Below are 12123 nucleotides of genomic sequence, written 5' to 3' on the forward strand. Positions count from 1 at the left end.
TGATGAGTTCAGACATTTTCGGTGTGGGTCGTGACGAGTCGAGACAAGTTGACACGGATCGAGAAGATAACTTCAACGCCTTTGTTCCCTCGTCGACTGGATAACGTTACTTCTGGCCGGTTTTTGCTACTTCGACGAACATTATCGATACAACGTGAGGATTAACCGTCAATCTGCCAATTCTGAACACGAAGAGAAGGATATCGACGTCGTTTGTCCTCGTCCGATGCATATGGAGATTTTATCCGACGAATGTAATTGTTTACAAGTGTTTCAACGTTAAAGCGACGAGTACAAGATATTTTGGTTTTGCAATTATTGGAAATGTACGTACACGCACCTTTCACAAAGCTAATATTGACTTTTATCGAGGAAAACGTACGATTAGATATATGTATGTTCGCTTCAATTATAATCGTCTATGTATCTATAGTGTATCTAGGTACATATTGCAAATCGGTAATTCTCGATAATTAATTTTTGCAAAGAGATACAGTCACGTCTCGGTTGTAAGATTACGTGTACATACACATACTCGTAGGTTTGTTCGAGTTCCAACGTTTTCAGTTACCTTTCAACGATCACACTGTCGTAATCGAGAAGAGTATGTTTAATCACTAGCAAGCGAAAGAATAACTCGAGCCTATTGAAAATATATGTCTGTCAAATTTTAATGAATCCGTTAATGAAGGATGATCAATATTCGGGCGAAACATCGGCGACTGGTTTCACCGTAATTTTTATCATTTAAATTCGTTTCATTCCGCGACGATCGCCGCACGAATGTGTGACTAATGATCGTTGAACACTACTAACGAGCTTCGACGTTTTCATTATCAAAGAGCTTTACGCTCCACCCCTAATTAATCGCGCTAAAAGATTAATGCCCCCGTGGAAATCGTTCGTTTGCACTTGTTATTTCAATTAGCCCGTTCGAAAGTGCGCCGCGGGCGGCTCGTTTGCTTGATATTTCACAGCCGAATAACATTCTCGAAGATCGTGCGGGCCCCACAACCTACCGTTTAATGCCGCGCGTAATATGTTTTAATATCTTGCGCGTGACTTGTTGTTCGAGTCGAACTCGGCGTACCGTGACTTCGTATACGAACGATTAATTGTTGCTTGTTCAACGACGATCCTTCGTTTGAACTTCGCCGAACTATGTAACGCCGATAGACGACAACGCGACACGCTGCCAGTACGTTGCAAGCACATTGCAAGCACGTTGCCGACATACGAGAAAACGGTGCAAGGTTAAATTTGGAATCGATCGATTCGATAATTCAATCTAAGGTGTACGCTCCGCTGGGAGGTCTTCCATCTTATCCCTGGATTCTCGGTGATACCAGCGGCCAGATCCGAGATAGGAAGTGCCAGGCCAGCTTTATCTCTTATTTGTGGCCTCGTAGATTTCAGAAACGCTCTTCTCTTTGTGCTTTTCTCTTTGTCCACGCACTTTCCTCCGTCTACATGATTCTTCTCGTGTTTCGAGTCACGATGTCCTGACTATCGTGTCCTTCCGAACGTACATACAGGTCCAAGACTTGCTGTAGACGATGCTCCGGGCTATATTCCGGCCAGTGCTTCAAATCTCCCCATTGGCCACGAGGCCAGACAGGTAGCTGTTAGCTTATGTAGATTAAATTGTTTCGAAGAAGCTCCGCTGCTGTTTATTCATCGCGAAACGACGTTGCTCGAGATAAACGAAACGATTCGAGGACCGTCTCCTTACCTTTGGTCCCGAGCTCCTCGAACGTCCGACAATTCTCGCCGATGGTGCTCACGTTGTACAAGTTTGAAGGCCGGTACAGTGCCACGCGTTGTGTACATGTGATTTCCTTTCCTTTTACGTTTGCCCGCGTAAAGTAAGTGTACGGATATTGGTTGAAACGGGTTAACGTTTAATCAATCGAGATGTTCGTCATTCTTTTGTAGAGAGTTTGACCAATGGGTTGCAAGTGAACGACAGAGAATAAATTAGATCGATCCGAGATCATTGCTCTTCTTATATGGACCTGTGTATATCCGTATATATACCGCTTAATCCTTTTATAATGCATCTAGAGATCGGGTAAGTAGTTAAATTCGTTATTGAGAATGTAATATGTCATACGTGACGTGTATTATTTATATCTGATGCCGCGAGTAAGAGAAATTTTGTTGATAAGGAACGTTCACGTCGTATATCCTGTTATTCCGTTACATTATGAAATGATTAAAGTGATCCACGATCACAGAAGTTCAAATGTCAGTGATAATTTAAATTGAATATAAATTAAATACAAAATAATAGTCATGCAAATATTTGAGAATGCTTTAAATATTTTCATATTTCTAATCAAGAAAAGAAACAAGATGTATCTAAATCTCCAGACATGTCCCCAGAACAATTTCTTTTTTGACAGAAATTGTCCTTTCGTCCTTTTAGACTTCTACTTTCTTGCGATGTCTTTTAACGAACAGAGAAATTATCACAAATGTACTGCAATCTTCTTTAGAAAAATTTCTATATGCTTGACTTCCGACTTCATTCGTGCTGAAAGAAAAACTTCAAATTCAACAGCAAAAGTTTCGAGCAAATGCTAAGAAGAAAAGTTCGCTGATTCATCAAGTTTGAAAATTTTGCAGAAATTTCCAGAAATTTTCAAAAATTAACATGTTTGTGTATTATACGTATGCGAATAGTATCAACGTAAATAGTGTATATCAATTCTAATCTAAAATGTCATAAAAGATGTGTCACAAGTTTTTACACAGTTAGTCACAATCGGTGCTCCAAATACTGCAGTTAAATGAATAATCTGTACAAATGCATCGAATATTTATGATTTCGGTAGAATAACTTTTGTTAAATAGGAGTTCTTTCTCTGAATTTTTTGGGAACACAGCTAAAAAAATACAATTTTAAAAAATACAAGATAAAAATTCTTCACAATTATCTCTCTTCTTTATGGCTTATACAGTATTTAATTCCATTCCAAGCTACCCTTTATCCTGTTTTCATATCATACTCGTTAACCCGATTTTCACCTCGTACACACAGATGTGCATACTCAATCACGCGTACGTCGTAACTTCGTACCTAAATATTTGAATCTCACCAAACAGTCCGCAGGAATTATACGAATCCCTAGCTTTTGTGAGCAGAACGTTAAATAGGGCCAGATTCTTCCATAATACAGGATTTAACATTTCATTTCCACTTTCAAACCACGATTCACGACGCTGTCGCAATTTTACGAGAAATTAATCCAGCTTCCAGTAATCCAGAATTATAGTAAAATTAAAAACACAATGAACTCCCATCCGTGGAGACCCCGAACCAGCATAGAAACGTTAAATCTTTACAATATCGCGTATTTCATCATCAATTACGTACTGTTACACTTGTCCACGGTAAACGTGGTAGCAGGACGTTGCAGAATCGTTCGGCCACGGTTGAAAACGCACGGTGAAACGACCGGTCGTCGTCATCTTCGTCGTTGGCGCAGCGTGGAGAAAGCGGGGGCAAAGAGGACGATTAAAGTATCGTAAAAAAGTTTTTACGCGTTCGCGAAATTACTTCTGGGTGGTAAGCGGGTCTCGCATTGTTCCAGGGGAAGAGGATGAGACGGCGCCGATGCGCGCGTTTCGGCCGCAAGTCTCTCCTCTGAAACACGGAGAGAGCCTTTCGATCCTGGTTGGGCGCTGTTCGCTCGTTGCTCGTTGTTAATTTACCGTTAGCCACGCCGGCCCGCAGGAGAAATTCCCAGTTTACCGGCGGAGAGTATTAAAACGGCCGTACGAACGATTCGCTGGCGCGAGGGATTGAGTCGAGCTCGCAACCCACCTAATGACTGTCCACCACAACGAAAACAATAAACGCACACGTGCGCGTACTGCACGTAGCGGATATTTTCTTTAAAGTCTGGTAACGCCCTGTAGTTCGTAGAATCGTTCGATTTTGTCGAATAAAATTTTATTTCTATGGATGCGGAAGATACGAATCGCTATTTAGATTACGATGATAACAGATCGAATGGGCGAGCACCGACAGTGAGCGCGCGATTTACGTGTACGCTCGTATCGTAGTCTTACTGATTTCTATAAAATTCAATGTTTTTGAAAAGATTGGCTCTCAGACGTGTGTTAGGATTCTTTTGAATTCGATTGACAATATGTAGCTCCGTCTACCCTCTAAATTATGGTTACATAATTTATAAACTCGCACATCTGTACGCGTCATTTACTGCAACACGGTTTGTTAGTGGGAACTTCGATAGTGCACGGTCATCTTCCTTGTTGCTTCGTAATTCTCGGTTCCTAATCAATCTGAAGAGGACACAGAGACAGGGAAAAAAAATTCTCTATGATTACTTTTACCTCTTATACAGATGATAATAAACCGCGTGCATAGAATTTTCTAAGAGAATACTAAATACAAATTTATATGTCGTTTTACGGCAAATTTTTGGTCGAAAGTTATTATTAACATTTACCACGATACTTCGTATAGTTAACTGCCAGGTGAAAAGTGATCGGACGCTGAAAACGATTCGCGAATGTCAAACAGCGTGTACAACGAAACACATTACGCCGCAGCTGCTTATTCCCAGATAGTCGTTAGTCTTTCACAGACGATAGCGTCGTGTCTAGAATCGACGACAGCTCCCTTCCAGTTACGGTACAACCATCCCGTTGCATCTTTTATTGCGACGAATGCACGTCGATTAGACAAGTTTTCCTTCGTCTCGGTCTTTTCACGTCGTTTCGACTTGCTTGATTGGCGACATTTATAATGCATGAATCGTTCAGCGCTGCTGGTGTTTTATGCTCACGCTTCAATATACTTTCTTGTCATGATACACGTCGCAATGATGAATTATGAACAACGAATGACGGATATTGCAAAGTCGCGTTTCATGGGGAAAAATCCTCGATCGGGTCGGCTATTTTGCTCGACGAATCACGCTTGTTCGATTTGCAGTTAACCCCTTTTCTTTTCCACTTTCTGTCCATTCGTTCTGCTCTCTTTTTCTCTTATTCTTCCTTTTTTCTTAACGTAAATTGCAACGTATTTGTTTTCTCTCGATTGCTTTCCATGCGGTTTTCAATAACGTTCGACGTGAAAGCGACTAAATGCCCGGCCCGATCCTCCTCCAACGTTCCCTCTTAACGCGTATCGAAGTTTAATAAAGTTCAATTTAGTCTCGCATAATTTCCTCGAACACTTTCACTTGTCAGTCGCGTTTGTTCCGCGGCAATTAGTTTCGAGGCTCGATAGCTACGAAATAACGCGGCTCGTCTTTAAATTATCCTGGAACGGAAGAAATATTAAATATATTCAGTTACGTAGCAGTGATCGGCGCTCCTGAGCAATTTTCTAAGACGTCGTAACACCTGACAGTAAATTGCAAACGAACGAATAGGAAAATTATACGTTGAGGTGGTTAGTTTTCTCTATCACCTATTATCCACCACTATCACTCGTCGTTCGCGAACTTTCCTTGTCAATCGTTCAAAGCATCAAACGATTCATTTTATTAAGCATATTTTTAAATTTAACGTTCTTTGACAGTTCTATTTTTTACGATCGAACCTGTTCATAGTTCATTGTATCCTGGTATATTATCTGTTCGATAATTTCAACAAATTTATGCTTTCAACGTAAATACCTTACAATGAAAGCGTCGCAGAATTTATTTTATTCCTTGACATCCTTCTCTCCTTATACACAACGTACAATTCACGGTGTTACGTCTGGAACTTGAGTCGTCGTCAATTTTAATTGAACTGATGGCGCCGTTTGTCTCTGTATACGCGTGGTATTATGCCTGCGAGGAATGACGAATGAATTGAATGGTAGATGACATACGAGGCGATAGCCGCGAATACCGCTTGATGTCTTCTTAAGCCTCGACTTATAATCGAGCTGCGGCAGGCAGGGTTTCAATGGCGGCGTGGCTAACGGAAATCGCATCTTTGTCCAGCCTCGGTGACTGATCGCCTCGAAACGACGTACACACCGCGCCAACTGGCTCGAGAATCGGATACGTTTATCATCTCAATTAATTAGACATGTCGCGATGGTAAAATGGTAAAATCACGCGAGCGCGTTGTCAACGGGGGAGTTTACAGTCGAATTGTATTTTAACGACGAAAATCTGGCGTTCCAGCGAATTCAGTTGAATTCGGTGCTTTGCAACACGCGATACGGCGAATAAAGAGAAGAAAGAAAAAGTGACGGCGAGATAGAGCGAAGGAGGGTGGCGTATTCACGGGGAGCTTGGTGGTTTTGATTAAATGACTGTGTTTTTGCTCGATGTAGTTTTCAAGGCAGCGCCGCGATTCAGACCGGCTTGAAAGACCGTGTTCATTTGGCGGACGGTGACAGACGAATGCACGTTTCGGCGGGAAACGATTATCATGTTGAAAACGACGCAGCGACTGAATCGACGTTGGTCGCAGTTGGAGGGACAAGAGTAGTCGACCGGCTGAATGCCGACATTGTCGAAAGTCACGTTTGCTGAAGCTATTGAACTCGCCGGCTATCTGTTTTCCATTCCACAGGAAACTTCGCTCGACTCGTCTCGCGGTGCGCCACGTCGGTATTCAAACGAACCCGTAAAAACAATGCCGCGGCCGCGATATAGAATCGCGATTTGACGTTCAGTTCATTAGTTATAACAAACACGTACTTTCTATATCCTTTGTTACGCCTAAATTAATGGCCGTGTCAATAACGCTTCAAATGTATTATTTTGCGGTCTGTTCCATTATATCGTTGTCCATTTAACTACTCGATGCTCTAGAAATTTCTATGCAAAATATGGTACACGATTCCTATATGTGTGAAAACAGACTCTATCGTTTGTTGCGTTGAAATGCTATTATTATGTTCACTTTTAATTAATGTATTTTATGAATATTTAATTAATAATAAATTGCAGTGTAACACAGAAGATATTGTACATGAATATCGACATGTTGTTATCACCTAGGATATTCGTTTCTATTAAAACGATCCTAAATGTTGAAAAATAGTCGCCGTTCTGGCACATGGTGTTATTGATCAGACTTTTTTAACGCACGTCGCGATACGTTTGAGATATATAAAAGGCTCACGTACACGTTTCACGTTTTCCGAAGGCCGAAGAATGGAGAACCTGACGTTAACTAGGCACGAGATTAATCTATCAACCTTCGTTGCTCTCCTGTCGCAGGTTGCAGTGTCAAGGATCATTCGTACGTATTTGATCCCTGTAGCGTCTTTTCGCGCGAAACGGCGTTCAATTGCCCGCGGAAAAGTCACGTTCGATCGCAGTCGGTGAAACGTGCGAAGTTCAGCCGCGATAATATATCATAGCCGGTGCAGCCACGGTCTCGCTGGGCGAACGCGCGACGAGCTTTTACGCTTTCGCGCGATTTAAAGAGATATACCCATTGTGAATTATGCCTTGCTTCCCTGTACGATGACGAGCATCTCGTGTCCAGTATTTACGGCTATTGTCTTCGTTGCCCGCTTCGGGCTAGTGCCACGACCGCATCGTGATCGTTATTGAGGCGCGTGGGTCGTCTTCTTCCTCCTCCCCTTTTCTTTTCCTCCTTCCTTTTCCCCGATGGATCAACCTCAACAATGTTTCCAACTTCGCCTGTATGTACGTATTACCTAGATCAATGGTTCCCACGTGTTTCGATAAGGCGACCTTTCCATGACTTTTTTAACCTTCGCCTACCCTACGGGTCTCCTTCGGACTACGTTCAGTTTGATGATAAAAATTGATCGAACGATGAGGAGAAGAGAAACAGGTCGAGCCTGTGGATACTCTATGTTCGATATTAAAAATTCGTAGTCGTGGATACGTTACAACCTACGTATTTCTTTTTGAATCGCGAGTATTTTCGCAATCATTTATTTAGTTGGCTCTACGTTTCGCGTATAGAAATTCTAAGAAAGCTTCATATTCGTCGCAAATGCAACTAAACACGATACGGTAGTGAATCACGTTGAAACGCGAGCGTTTCATCGGCTTTTCCGTGGCACTTAAAATTTTAATCTCGAGCTAAATCTCGCCACGGTACTTCGTCGCCGGAGTGCTTCGCTGTTCATTGCTCGAAATGGCTTACCGGATTACCGGTATAAATCTCAGTCGACTTACGTTAACTTTCGACGAAGCAACTTTTCTTTCGTCAAACAACAAAACAATGAACATTAATTTTTTACAAGTATCTAGAAACGATCGTCTTCGACATTTATTCATCTCATGAACCTCATCCTCTGATTGGTAAGTTTACTATAAGAAATCTTTCGAAAGAGCTGTTGAATAATTTGCAGACATATTATATAACTAGAAGCAGATAGCATGGCAGAGATATCGTGATATCGATTTTTGGCGTGATACGAACATTACAAGAATTGCAAAAATACTTGATCAATGCGCGTAACTCAATTGGAATAAGGCGGGCGTGTTAGAATGCACGTGACGGTTCACATATATATACAATATTATGTATAACAACGCACGTGTGGCTTCTAGGAGAGACCGCTATAAATGTCTTCTATGAAATCACTTGCCATTAAGTCCTGTTTGATATAACTAATACAGTTCACCGAGCTATTTTGCTCGATATTAGCATTAGATTAACCCTAACTCGGGCTAATTTAAAATTCTAAATTCATAAGGTCAGATTTCATACCACTTAGTTGTTCTCATTCTCTGTCCTTCTTTTTTGCACACGAGTCTTTCAAATAAAACACAAGATTGCTCAACTCATATCCATTAGAACGCCCTTATAAATTCAATTGACATCCTACTTCAAAATATAAATACCCTTACAAATTACTTGAACTTTTGAACTTTCCAAACACTCTACATCTGACAATAGAACGGTTGAAAGTATCCACGTTAAGAGTGCACGCCAGCCGAGAACGCAAAATTGCGGCTCGACCGATCGTTAAACAGACATAGTCGAGCAATAGAAGAGACAGAATCGTTGGATTTGTGGTGCAAGATCGAGCGTGGTGCGTTCGCGTGTTCTCGTAGCCGCAACCCGTACGCGAGTGTATCACCGATGTGTCGGTGTATACAGTTATAATTGCCGCGATTCCGAGGCACGGTTGCGAGTGCGTCTACGATTACCCATTACCCGGATGAATATCTCGGATTACGGCACGGCAGCTAAATAAATTACTAAAGTACGCGGGCTCAGCTGTGTCTTTTCTCTCCCTCTTTCTTCTCTTTCTGATCGCTTACTCGTGTGTTGCTCGCACTCTACCTTCTCCATTTCGCGCGCCATACACACGTACACTCAGCTCGCTGGCTTGCATATTAACAACGCCATAATGCGTGTGCACCGGTATAAATCTCGTGCATGGGCCGACTACGATTCTCGATTCGCGAGCACGTGGGGGCATAGAGAGCAGAACTTCGATCTCCATTTGGTAACGAGGAAGCGTATCTTTGTCGCACCACCTTGTACTCGCGCTGGTCCCGATTCACGAAGGGGAAGGCACGCGGCCACCGCCAGTTTATGCGGCACGACGCGCGTAAATTTCGTACACGGTTGTATTTTTGCGACCGCGACAGGGTCCCGTGTACGCGCAGCTAGTTATACGGTAACGTTTGCCTCGTTATGAAAGGTTTATTAATTCGAATGTACGCGTCCCATCTCGCGCGCCCGTATCCTCTCCTGAAGGCAGAATGGCTTCCCGAGACGGAGTCTGGCGAAATTTGCTGCCGTGCGAAGGGCGCCAGGATACATACATTCCTTCGCACGTTCCTCACACACGGTGTGTCTGATGAACGGTCGATTGGAAATGGAGGTTTCCCGTGGCCTAACAATTTGACAGATATTTCCATCATTTTTCTATGGTTACATCGTAGGGCAGAACAAGAAGGAGGTGGACTTCATTTTTAAAACACTTCTCGAATTGAAATATTTTTAAGGCACTAAGCATTGTATTTATCATTTTGTTGATAAAATTAATGCAAGTTAGTAATGCATGTGAGATGTCAAAGTCTACCTCAATTTTTATTACATGTGGTTCATTATTGTTACAAGGTCGATTGCAATTACTATAACAGCCAGTATCAACGAATTACGTATCTGACAAATAGATTGAGAAATACGAATTTAATTGGCCTGTCTCTTCTGATCCATCTTTACTCAAATTGCTCTAATTCCTGGCTCCGAGCGAACGTGTTGCGTCTCCTTCTTTCCTTCCGAGTTTCTCTTGCTCGCTGCCTGACCAAGTACAATGACTTTTTATCGAACGGCTGTAATCTTTACTGGAAACAAAACCTTTCCCTCGTGGAGATTTATCGACCGCTGTCTGCGCAACATACTAACCAGGCCCGCGCACGTAGATAACTTTCTCCCGCGTGATAAGCCGTAAGGTATAAATCTGAATTGTTTTTATAATTCCCGGGGAAGAGATGAGGTATCGAGATAACGGGGATTCTAACGAAGTCTGTAATTTGCGGGCCGCCAGCGGAGCGCGCGATTCACGCCGGGCCGAGCGTTAACAGCGGCCCACCGCGAGATGGATCGCGATTTAAACCAATCGACACCAGATAAACGCGGGAAAAACGCCACTGGCGTTGCGTCGCTGCTAGTTACTGACTATCGATCGCCTATTAACCTCCAGAAAATCGAACGCCTATAAACTGTCTGTTTTGCGTTCCTGTGAAACAGCGTCGACTTCTGTGCCGTTTTCCCTATAAGCTAGATAGAAGCTTCAAATATTTTTAACGATTTGATATAGTATATGTGAAAGAGATTTTAATGTATTGGTTTTATTCTCTTGTTAAAATTATAATTTAACTGTACTTTAATCCAGAAAACCTTCAGTAACAAATGTTTCATAAAATCTCGTATATTTAATCCTAGAATGTAGTCTGTAGTAATCTTTGTAAAAATAGAATCTACTCGCGCGCAAACTTTCAGTGAAGTCGGTGACGCGAAAAGCTTGCACTCTCCTAGTTAGTGGAAGCTTCGAGACGAATTGGGTTTCCTGGTAGATTATTGTTCCGATTCTGTCGAAGCTTTGAACGAGATTAACGTTTCAAGAAATTACTATGTCTATTGTAAGCGACTTTCTATCTGACCTATGTTAAACTTGGATAAACCAGTTAATGTCATTTTCGTAGATGTTCGTAACCCTTTTTTGAAATAAATTGTATATTACATTGTATCCGTCGGTCAACAGGAAGTATGTTCGAACGAAAGAGTTCTAGCATTCTAGCGTTAGTATATATTATTGTCTGCTGTAGTCTTTGAAAGGTCAGCATGTGATTAATAAATCTAATGTTTTGAAATGTTAGAATTGGAACACGACACCATGAAACATTTCAAACGTTATATTATGTGTTAGTTGTAAAATATTTTCGTTTCAAATTTGAATTCGTAAAACGATTAGTTTATCGTTTTCTTTACGAAACTCTGACGGAAGGAAAACTTTCTTCCGTTAGAATCGAGAGAAAGGATTCTGAATATTGTGCAATGCGTTTCGTAGTACGAGTTGACATTTTAGAGGCGTATATTTTTAAAGATGCACCGCTACTTTCTCACAATGGTAACAATGTATCAATGGACGGGTTGCGTCAGTAGGCTTCATATTTCCGATGATTTATATCCGGAGACGCGTAATTGGTCGCCGCCGTAGAACTTCCTACATGCTGCGCAACGTTCACATTCGATATAGATCATCCGCAATTGCAGCTAGTAACAGTCGCATTGTCACACTTGCGATATCACATAAATGTAACTCGATAAATACGAAGAAACTAGTCAAAGTGAAGCTTACAGTTAATTATTGTCGTGCTGTGTTTCTATATAGACAGGTGAGTTTAGAAATTTTAGAGAATTTAATCATTGAAAATATACCGAACCTAAATATATTCCCTTTTGTCAAAATACAGAAACCATTATCTCTATTGGATTATATTTAATTATCATATAAATTATAAATATAAATTATATGTAACTTTCGCGGTAAATTAATACTAGATATTCATATTAATAACTAGCGTTAAATTAACAAAACAAGGTGAATAAACGAATTAAATACAAGCAGGTAATGCCTACACAAGATATGTATTACCTTCAAGATACATAAAAATAAAGAAACATCCATATATGTAA

The sequence above is a fragment of the Bombus pascuorum genome, chromosome 1, assembly GCF_905332965.1.
Source record: "Bombus pascuorum chromosome 1, iyBomPasc1.1, whole genome shotgun sequence".
NCBI lineage: Eukaryota > Metazoa > Arthropoda > Insecta > Hymenoptera > Apidae > Bombus > Bombus pascuorum.